This window comes from Homarus americanus, unplaced genomic scaffold, assembly GCF_018991925.1.
Source record: "Homarus americanus isolate GMGI-L3 unplaced genomic scaffold, GMGI_Hamer_2.0 scaffold23578, whole genome shotgun sequence".
Taxonomy (NCBI): Eukaryota; Metazoa; Arthropoda; class Malacostraca; order Decapoda; family Nephropidae; genus Homarus; species Homarus americanus.
In genome coordinates, this window is record NW_024733231.1 from 1,379,256 (window position 1) to 1,389,077 (window position 9,822).

Consider the following 9,822-nt stretch of genomic DNA (forward strand, 5'->3'; position numbering starts at 1 on the left):
ATAAAAGAAAAATATAAATAAATATTAGTATTTTTTATTTTTTTTTTGAGTCAAGAGATCTATAGTGACCTCAGGAAGAATTGTGAGAAAATTAATATAAGAAAATATAGTAGAGGTGTGAGAGTCGTACCTGTAGACGTGATTGAACGTTTGTCTGGTTTTCGCGAAATTAATTTGAAAAGAAATAGTATTAATTTAATGGTTGACTGGTGTATGAATATGGTGTGAGCACATTTACTGGTTGGCTGAATAACTTATTAGCAGGTGGGTTGGTTGATAGACTCGTTGTGTATGTCAGTTGTTGATTGGCTAGTTTAATTTGCTTCGTGGTTAAGTATTTGATGGTTTGGATAGTGACAGTCAGTCATCTGGCAGGAAGGGGCGGTAAGTTGAGTGGTTGTGTAGTTAGTTATTACGATGGTGAGTGATTAAATGAATACTCAGTTTAATTCTGTCCCGCGTGTCTTGTTGAATGGCTGCCTTACGTAATTATTGATTGACTGATCGATTGCATTATGACTACTAGACCAAGATATTGTGTGTATACGGTTAGCTGCCAGACAGTAACTAAGAGTCAAATATAAGCGTGTGGTAAAGTGGAGACAGCTGGGTGAGAGACAGACATACTGGGGTGGGTGGATGGTTGAGTGGCTGGGGTGGTGGCGGCGGGTCTGGTCCTCCCCTCACGGCAGGTTGTGGCTCAGGCGGGGGGGACACCCGGTCGTTGCCCTCAGTAACTCAGTTTGTGTTTGGCTGGCGAGGGGTTTGGGCACGCTACTCGGCCCCCTGACCCGCTCCTCACTGGCATCGCAGCCACACTCGTCCAGTTGGAAGTACACAAGCACCCGTGGCCCTCACTGCTTCTTACACCTATCTTGGTGCTAAAGGGTATATCTTCCCTCTGCTTGTTACCACACACATCTTTTGACGCGCCACCCCACTTGTCACAGTCTCTGGCAATATTCATAATGCTGTTTCTGGTTCATCTCCAAACTTTACAAAGAAGTGTTTGACCTCTACCTCGCTGATGTTACTTGTTACACACCTCAGAAGATATGTGATGAATCTTTTTATAGTAATATGTTGGAAACAGTGATACATGACAAGAAAGTGGTGTCGAAGTACGTGGAATAATGTGTTTGTGATGTGAGTGGCGTGGCTGGTGTCCACTGCAGCAGCGTTGCGCCGTCACCACGGGATCATCGCCCTCCACACAAAACATAGTTTGCGCCCCACGTTGAGCCGCCCCAAAAAATAATGTCTGTGCTGACGAGGTGCCAAGCCTCAGGTTTCGTGTTTTAACGCACATCGTGAGTGTATTGATAGAAAGTGAATTTATCAGGTTGTAAACATATATATATTCGCCGGGGAGGGATATCATTATCCTTGTAGGCATATGAGTGCGTGTCATAGCCATGTCATGAACAGACGCTCCAAACTGGTTCCCTCTCACCCTTGCTTCCCCCTTCGATGGCTCCCCCGTGCTAACAAACCCTCCCTATCGCCCTGGCTTGTGTTCTACACTGGGTTTAATTCTTGCCAGGTTTATATAACACAATTGGCTCCTCCCTCCTGTGCACCCACACAAGGCAACGTCATTTGCTTTAGTGACGCATAAGATAACCAGCAGCGTTGTATAAGTGTTGTTATCATGTAGATATTTGTAGTGGAGAGCACATGGTAAGCACGGTTGGTTGTGGGAGGGGAGGTGGGGGAGGAAGCGGCGCCACACGTCTGGCCGCGCTGTTGGTCCCTCAGGCCTATGGCACTCACTGACTGGAGGCCAGACTGTTGCCTCCTGCTGTCTCGTCATAGTCACTGTGGTCCTTGAAAACTGTAAATACAACACTCCTGGCAGTGTCTGTATCTGTGTCTGTATCCCCTATCAGTACAGTATGCTAAATCGACCAAAATGGTATGCACTCCTGCCACGTAACCGTACATCGATCAGTTCAGAAGTTATTATTAATTCTGATTTCTCAAATGACGAGACATTTATGATAGTAATTATTGCAGATGTTTACGGAAGTAATTATAGATTAACCTTCAACCCATGCCCCCTCTCCTCCAATGTAAACACTGTCTTGTTAGGGGTCAACAGCCGTGCTGGGCTGTAGGCGGAAGCTGATCTGCGGTACGACACTTTGGCTGTTGAAGGGGGGTGGAAAGGGGAAAAATCCCGTGTGCTTCCCCTCTCTCAGTGGATTTTACATATATCCTGCAGGGTTACGCCAGTTTAGTCTTGATGGGTGTGGGTTGTGAGCACTGTATGAGCGGCTAGTAAGTGTGGGGGCGACGAGTGAGGAAAACAACAGCTTGTGTCCCCAAAGTGGAGGTCGCGTGCCTGGCAGCCAAGGTCGTTTGCCTGCACAGTGTTACGTCGCGTCCTGTCACACTACTGTTAGCTCTTCTTATAACGTTCCTCGACAGTAATATCCTTTTGTGTGTGCAGAAATCTACCAGAATTTAGTGTAATGAAAAGTACTAAAGAATAAGAAGTGTATATGAAAAAGTACAGTGTTTCATAAAAAGGTCATTGTCCCCGGTGCAGTGAGTGTTAACTTCGAGTGCAATGGAAAGGTGTTGATCCAGGGCTATATTTAACCAAGTCATCAATTAACCAGCTAGCCCACCACTGTTGGCGGAGGATCTGTTGTTTCCCGACCACAACTGGTGTCTCACAATGTAAGTGTTTACCTTTTAACATATTATGTAATGAATTATTGGGAGACAGATGTTGTTCTTGTGTGTGTGTGTGTGTTGTCTACGGTAGTGTGACCTACCCATCCAGTCGTTCGCTTACCCGTGTTTAGTGCCTTGAGGGGAATGCGAGAGAAATATTTATAAGGAAGATTTTTTTTTAGTTATCCTCGTCACAGTTGTTGATTTAATTCCATTGGTGTTTACTCCCCCAAAACAAGTTAATAAAACGTTATCGTCATTATGAATGACTAGATAGTTAGTGATGCTACCATAGAGAACAAGTGATAGTTAATTATGTACAAGGTAATTGGGTGGTTATAAGCTTGTGATAGTTAATTGCTTCTGTTTGTCAGTGATGGTTAGTCAGTTAGCTGGAGCTCACACCTCAAGTGGATAGTGATGCTTAGAGTTAGTTCAAGAAGGAGAGGGAAGTATATTGATTTATGTCAATTGATGTTGAAACAGTTTATTTAGCCAGAAAAGTACAGACTCTAAGTGGATAATAATAACAATATTAACATTACTGAGCCAATTGAGAGCCTGAGGTCTCTTTGAGGCACCTGATATATACTATACATTTATCTCAAGAAAGTATTATGTAACATTTAGTATCATCTGGAATAGTGCAATAGCATGGTGGTGATAAGAACATCGCATAATGTTCCCACGGTTATCACTTCAATATTATTTTTTTTCTTACAATTATATAATAGGTATATAGATATTTTACACTGGAGTTGAAATATATTAATCTGATAAGTGGGGGAAGCAGTAAAACATGGGTTGTATTAAGGTGGAACAAGAGGACAGAGCTGTCAGGATCACGTCTTGACGGCAAATATATAGTTGAGACTTAAAGTTTGGTCAGCTAGAACAATGATAACACAGGATATGGTCAAGATAGACTCTTATAATTATGACATTTAGGCCAAGTTGGACTCTATGATTGTGGAGTTTTGGCCAAGTTGGACTCTATGATTGTGCAGTTTTGGCCAAGTTGGACTCTATGATTGTGGAGTTTGGGGCAAGTGGACTATGCCATTGTATATTTTGTCCTCGGTGGATGACTCGTGTGACCCTGGGATGTAACGGCTAATTGTCCGGAAACAGCTGATTCGTGGAATATGTATGACTCATTGTGACACCACCAGGCCCAGGACCCACCTGCCTGACCCACCTGCCTGCTGCGTCACCCATCCACCTGTCACCCACCCGCCTCACCCTAGTCACCCACCTGCCTCACCCTAGTCACCCACCCACCACCCTAGTCACCCACCTCCACCCTCACCTAGTCACCCACCCGCCTCACCCTAGACACCCACCCGCCTCACCCTATCACCCACCTGCCCCACCCCCTCCACCCGCAGTCACCCACCTGCCTCACCCTAGTCACCCACCCGCCTCATCACCCACCTCACCTGGTCCACCCTAGTCACCACCTGCCTCACCCTAGTCACCCTGCCTCACCCGCCTTACCCTAGTCACCCACCTGCCTCACCCCTCACCCCCGCCTCACCCTAGTCACCCAATCTGCCTCACCCTAGTCACCCAGCCTTCCCACCCCCTACCCTCCACCTAGTCAATCACCTAGTCACCTAGTCCACCCGCCTCACCCTCACCCCTAGTCACCCCTGCCTCACCCTAGCCTGCCTCACCTAGTCACCCACCGCCTCACCCTAGTCACACCTCACCCTAGCGGCACCAAAGAGCCAGGGCGACGGCCTGTACGGCATGGAACTAAAATATTGATTATCTCAGATAATTGACCAAGTTAAGCTGGGACCCGTAAATGCAACAGCCCCCACTCCCTCACCCTTTCTCCTCCCCCTCACCTCTCCCCCCTCCCCTCACCTTCTCCCCCTCCCTCCCCTCACCCTCACCCTCCCTCTCCCAAACAACAGTGACTCACGGTGGAGAGCACGTAGAGCGATGATCCTGTCACGTGGTGCAGCGTCAACGACCTTCTCTCACTACTACACCAGCCAGCCCGTTAACCCCTCCCCTTCTTCTTCCCCCCCTTCCCCTTCCCTCCTCCTCCTCTCTCTCTCCACTCATAACCCTTCCCTTACTACTGAACTAGCCTGTTTACCCTCTCTCTCTCTCTCTCCATAAACTAGACTTCACTTGTTTGTTACTCATTCGCCATCACTCCTTACTACAACCTGTACCTCACCATTCAATATCACCCCTGTCCACCACCCCTCACCATTCACCGCCCCTTCCACTCACCCCTCACCGCCCCTCCACTCACCTCACCAATCACCACCCCTCACTCCACTCACCCACCCCTCACCATTCACCACCCCTTCACTCACCCCTCACCGTCCCTCCACTCACCCCTCACCATTCACCGCCCCTCCACCCACCCCTCATCATTCACCGCCCCTCCACCCACCCCTTATTATTCACCGCCCCTCCACCCACCCACCCTCACCATTCACCGTCCTCCACTCACCCCTCCTGCCCCTCCACCTACCCCTCACCATTCACTGCCCTCCACCCACCCCCACCTCACCGCCCCCCCACCACCTCACTGCCCCCCACCACCCCCCCTCACCGCCCCTCCACCACCCCTCATCATTCACCGCCCCTCCACCCACCCCTTATTATTCACCGCCCCTCCACCCACCCTCACCATTCACACTCACCCCTCACCACCCCTCCACCACCCTCACCACCCACCATTCACCGCCCCTTCACCATCCCTCACCGCCCCTCCACCCACCCCTCACCATCACCGTCCCTCCACTCACCCCCACTGCCCTCCACCCACCCACCCTCACCATTCACCGCCCCCTCCACTCCACCCCTCACCATTCACTGCCCCTCCACCCACCCCTCACCATTCACCGCCCTCCACTCACCTCCCCACCATTCCTGCCCCCTCCACCCCCCCCACCTCACCGACTCCACCACCCCTCACCGCTCCCTCACCCACTCACCGCCCCTCCACTCACCCCTCCACCGCCCCTCCCTCTCACTGCCCTCCACACCACCCTCACCGCCCCCTCTCACTCACCCCTCTCACCCTCTCCACTACCCCACTGCCCCTCCACACCTCACACGCCCCCTCCACCCCCCCCCCACCCCCCCCTCCACTCACCCTCACCATTCATCACTCATTCCACCCTCCGTTACTACTCTCACCTCCTTCACCCCTACCGCTTCTGCTCCCTACCCAGTCCTACCCTCACCATTCTCACCTCCACCCCCACTCGCTAACGGCCCTACTCCACCTTACAATAACCCTTATCCCCTTCCCATTCCCCATTTATTCCCCTTCCCTCTGCCCCCGACATCCCACCACCCCACCCTTTCCACACCATATTTTCCTCCTTTACTTCCCCTTACCCCCTTACCCTGTTCCCCCCCTACCCCTTCCCTTTCCCTCCCATTACAACTATTTTCTACGTAACCCCCCCACAATCCCCTACCTTTCGATAATACGGCCTTGGACTTACTGTAGGATCAATGAAATCTAGAGTAACCGGGAATCCACACTAGTTTTTGGAGCGTCAGTGAACTAGTGGGTGAGGTGAGGCGAGGGTGAGTGAGTCATGTGTTTACCAGGTGACGTCGAGCGGGTGTGGGTCGACGCCCCTTTGGACTGTCATCATTCCTCATCTTCCCAAGACTCTTTAGTATGGAGGACCCTGGATATGAGGTAATGAAACTCACCGACTGTGTAACATTGTGGAGATGTATACACCCCAGGATAAATGAAGGAGGAAAGAGCGGTGGATATTTTACGCTGAGAGAAAGAGAGAAGGGTCGACATTTACGCAAAGAGAAGAGTGTGATCGTCAGCTCCGCAGCCACGACCATATGATCTGATTTTCGAACAAGTAATCAGAGTATTATCTCTTCTCACTACCGACGAGAAAAGAAACCAGTTAATGAGTGAAACTTCCACCACTGGTTGGATCAACGATTTTATTTTTACACAATATCGGTGTTATTTATATTCTGTGAAACACATTATTAGGCGATACTTGAACTCTGAAGGCATTATGTAAAAGCTTATATTTTCAATTGTAATTAAATGTAGCGGTTTGTTTACGATCATGATTCTTGTGGAGTCTAGACAAGCTTAGCAGACGACACTCTAGTCTAGACTCTTACCCCAACGAACACAAGTTATGGTCTGTATAATCTAACCTAGTGTATCCTGTGTTTATTTTTTTTAGAGTTATCTTTGCCAAGGTTTTACTCAATGTAAAATTAGTTTGATTAGCCTGCGCTACTGTCCGTGTAATATTTGGTTGGTCTACTTATAATACAAGAGCTTTACCATACTCTCAAGATGGCTCCCCGGGTTCATATCATCATCATTTTTATGCTTTATAATATACCACTGCCTTAATTTGTAAGATCAAAAAGCAGAATCCTTGATTTTGTAATGACAAGTTAATATTTATATTGTAATCCCGAAGATTAGGTGGAGGAAAACACTGTCCCTCGAGGCAGATGGCTTTATTAAGGGAAGGTGTAGAACCAGAAGTACAATTAAAAGTTTAACTATGAAGTCAACTTAGTGTGACAGACTGTACAAACTTGTGTATAATGAATGATAGCGGAAGGGAAGAAATAGACCAAAACCTCTTAAGTTATTACACAGAGAACATAACATACATCGTTACTGACTCACTGTATACAAGTTATTGTTTTCTTGTGTGTGTTGTAGTGAGCTGCATGAACGTATACACCTTCTGCATTATAACATTAACATATACATTAACTGATCCTTATCGTTGCACATCATCTTCATAATTCCTTAATATTTTTCTTTATATATTATATGCATATTATTTTAAAACTTCTTAGTATCTTGTACAATAATTACATCAATAAAATATAGTTTAAGCTGATAAATTACCTTTTTTATATAACTCAGAATATAACTTATCTTAACTCTTCATAAATAATAACAATATAACTCTACAACCAGGTTTCTACGTCGACTGATTTATATAACCTGGAAATAATTATTGTAATTTGTGTCTTTGTGTGTCAAGTTTCCCTGGTATGCTTCAAGACGCGACTAAAGTGAGATTCAGGCAACTATTTCTGACCAAGTGATATCATTTCTGAGGATCTCTACCATTACTACGCTTTAACCTTGTGTACGATGTCGCCTCCGAGCTGAGTAAAATCTTCAACTTTAGCCTAAGTAAAAATATTAAAAGTGGCATGAATATTAGATTAGTATTTACACTCATCTTCAATAGTTAAAGATTCGTGAGATGTTAGTGGCAAATAATTATATACACGAATAATATTGAACGAAAATATATAGACCAGCAGTAATATAGCATAATTATAAGATATATATTCTCTACCAGATGCTCATTATATTACCTGTATATATTTTTTGTGATAATTTATTTATTTTTTGCTTCGCTGTGTTCCGTGTGATAGTATTGTGATGTGTTTATTATTAAATGAGTAACTTGAATATGTCTTCACGAAAATAGATGTTTCATGTTGATATTTCTGGGGCAAGTGTGAGAGAGAGAGAGAGAGAGAGAGAGAGAGAGAGAGGTTTTAGCCTAGTTGTATATGAAATAGAAACAAACGTAAATTCTATTCATCTCATTATTACACAAAATGAAGGTTAATGTATGAGTGTGTGTATGATACAGTATTTACCAGGATATGTTAAGAGGTACAATTAGTAGAGGACTGTTAAAAGTTGAGTCTAGTTAAGGGCAGCATATACGATCCTCCGGCCTCAGGGCAAGAAAAATTATTTTATTTATTTATTTATTTATTTATTTATTTATTTATTTATTTATTTATTTATTATTTATTATTTATATATTTATTTATTTATTTATTATTTTTATTTGTTTTCTTATTTTTATTTTTATTTATTTACATATATATTTGTATGAAGAAACTTAACCCGGAAATAGTAAAAGATATGAACTTGGTCTATGAGTGAAATGTATAAATTTATTTGAAGACAAAATTTCATCAGTCCATCGTCAAGTCAACACTAAGTCATCACAACTGAGAGGACAATGTTGTATACGACCACCTGGTGAGTATGATGGTAAACTGACACTTAAGTTAGTGGATAGTAAGGGTGTGGTTTATATAAGGAAATGGTGGTGGTGGTGGCGACGGTGGTGGTGGTGACGGTGGTGGTGGTGACGGTGGTGGTGGTGTGGTGGTGACGGTGGTGGTGACGGTGGTGGTGGTAGAAAATATCCTTTATGTCACACGTAGAGGCACAGTAGACAGTGGAGGGCTTACAACAGTGTTCACTCCCCCGAGGCCCCGTCCAGCTAACAGTCGTGACCTTCACCTCTGACCTGCAGCGTTAACCTACATTCTCCAAAATTAGATATTTTTTTTGAGGGGCACACGAACCTGTACTATCAGCAAATATATTTTCTTCTGATATTTGTTTTTAAAAGATACATATATAAGTGTGTGATGTCTGTCTTTTAAACCGGTCAACAGACTTACGAGGGCTAACATTTTGGTACCTTTACAAGTTTATGGACACTAGAACAAATGGTAAAGCTGAGTCGACTTAACAAACAGTGTATATCTGTGCCCGAGATAAAAGATATAGCCGTTATTATGCCAGTCCTCCTAATTCATTGTGTTTCAGAATCTTGGTTGGCAGTGATTTGTGTATGAGTTTATACCACATTAAATGAAGCAGTACATTCCTTCAGCACAGCAGATTACGACAATGTGTTTGTATCATAAAATAGCCATAATCTTCCCAGTTCATTAGGCTGTACCGTAGTGCATAATTTTCCTTTATAAACTCATAGTATTGTACTATTAAGTATATTACACTTGATATTTGTTTGTTACAGGTGAGTGAGATGGTGATGCAGACGGTCTCAAGTTCAGGTAAGTTGATCCCTTTACCTGGTTGAGGTGACCATGTTCAAACGAGCACTTCCCTCTCCCCAGTACTGTTGAATCTCCGCCCGATAGGTTGGGACATGTTGACACCCTTGATGCTCCCCCGTCCACCACATAGTGAGGCTGCCCTCGGCTTCAACATTCTCGTATTAGTGAACACAACTCCGTACCTTGACCAATGTACCTCATAGGACGCCACATAACCTAGACCCGGAACCGGACAGGAGTTAA

At 45.2% G+C, this 9,822-nt stretch overlaps 1 long non-coding RNA gene across 1 annotated transcript; it reads left to right on the plus strand.

Annotated features, from left to right (window-relative positions):
* Positions 1–728: 728 nt before the first annotated feature.
* LOC121869414 lies at positions 729–9,584 on the plus strand. The gene is made up of 3 exons (XR_006089546.1): positions 729–888; positions 2,453–2,685; positions 9,540–9,584. It is a non-coding gene; the product is annotated as an uncharacterized LOC121869414 (long non-coding RNA).
* The last annotated feature ends 238 nt before the right edge of the window (positions 9,585–9,822 follow it).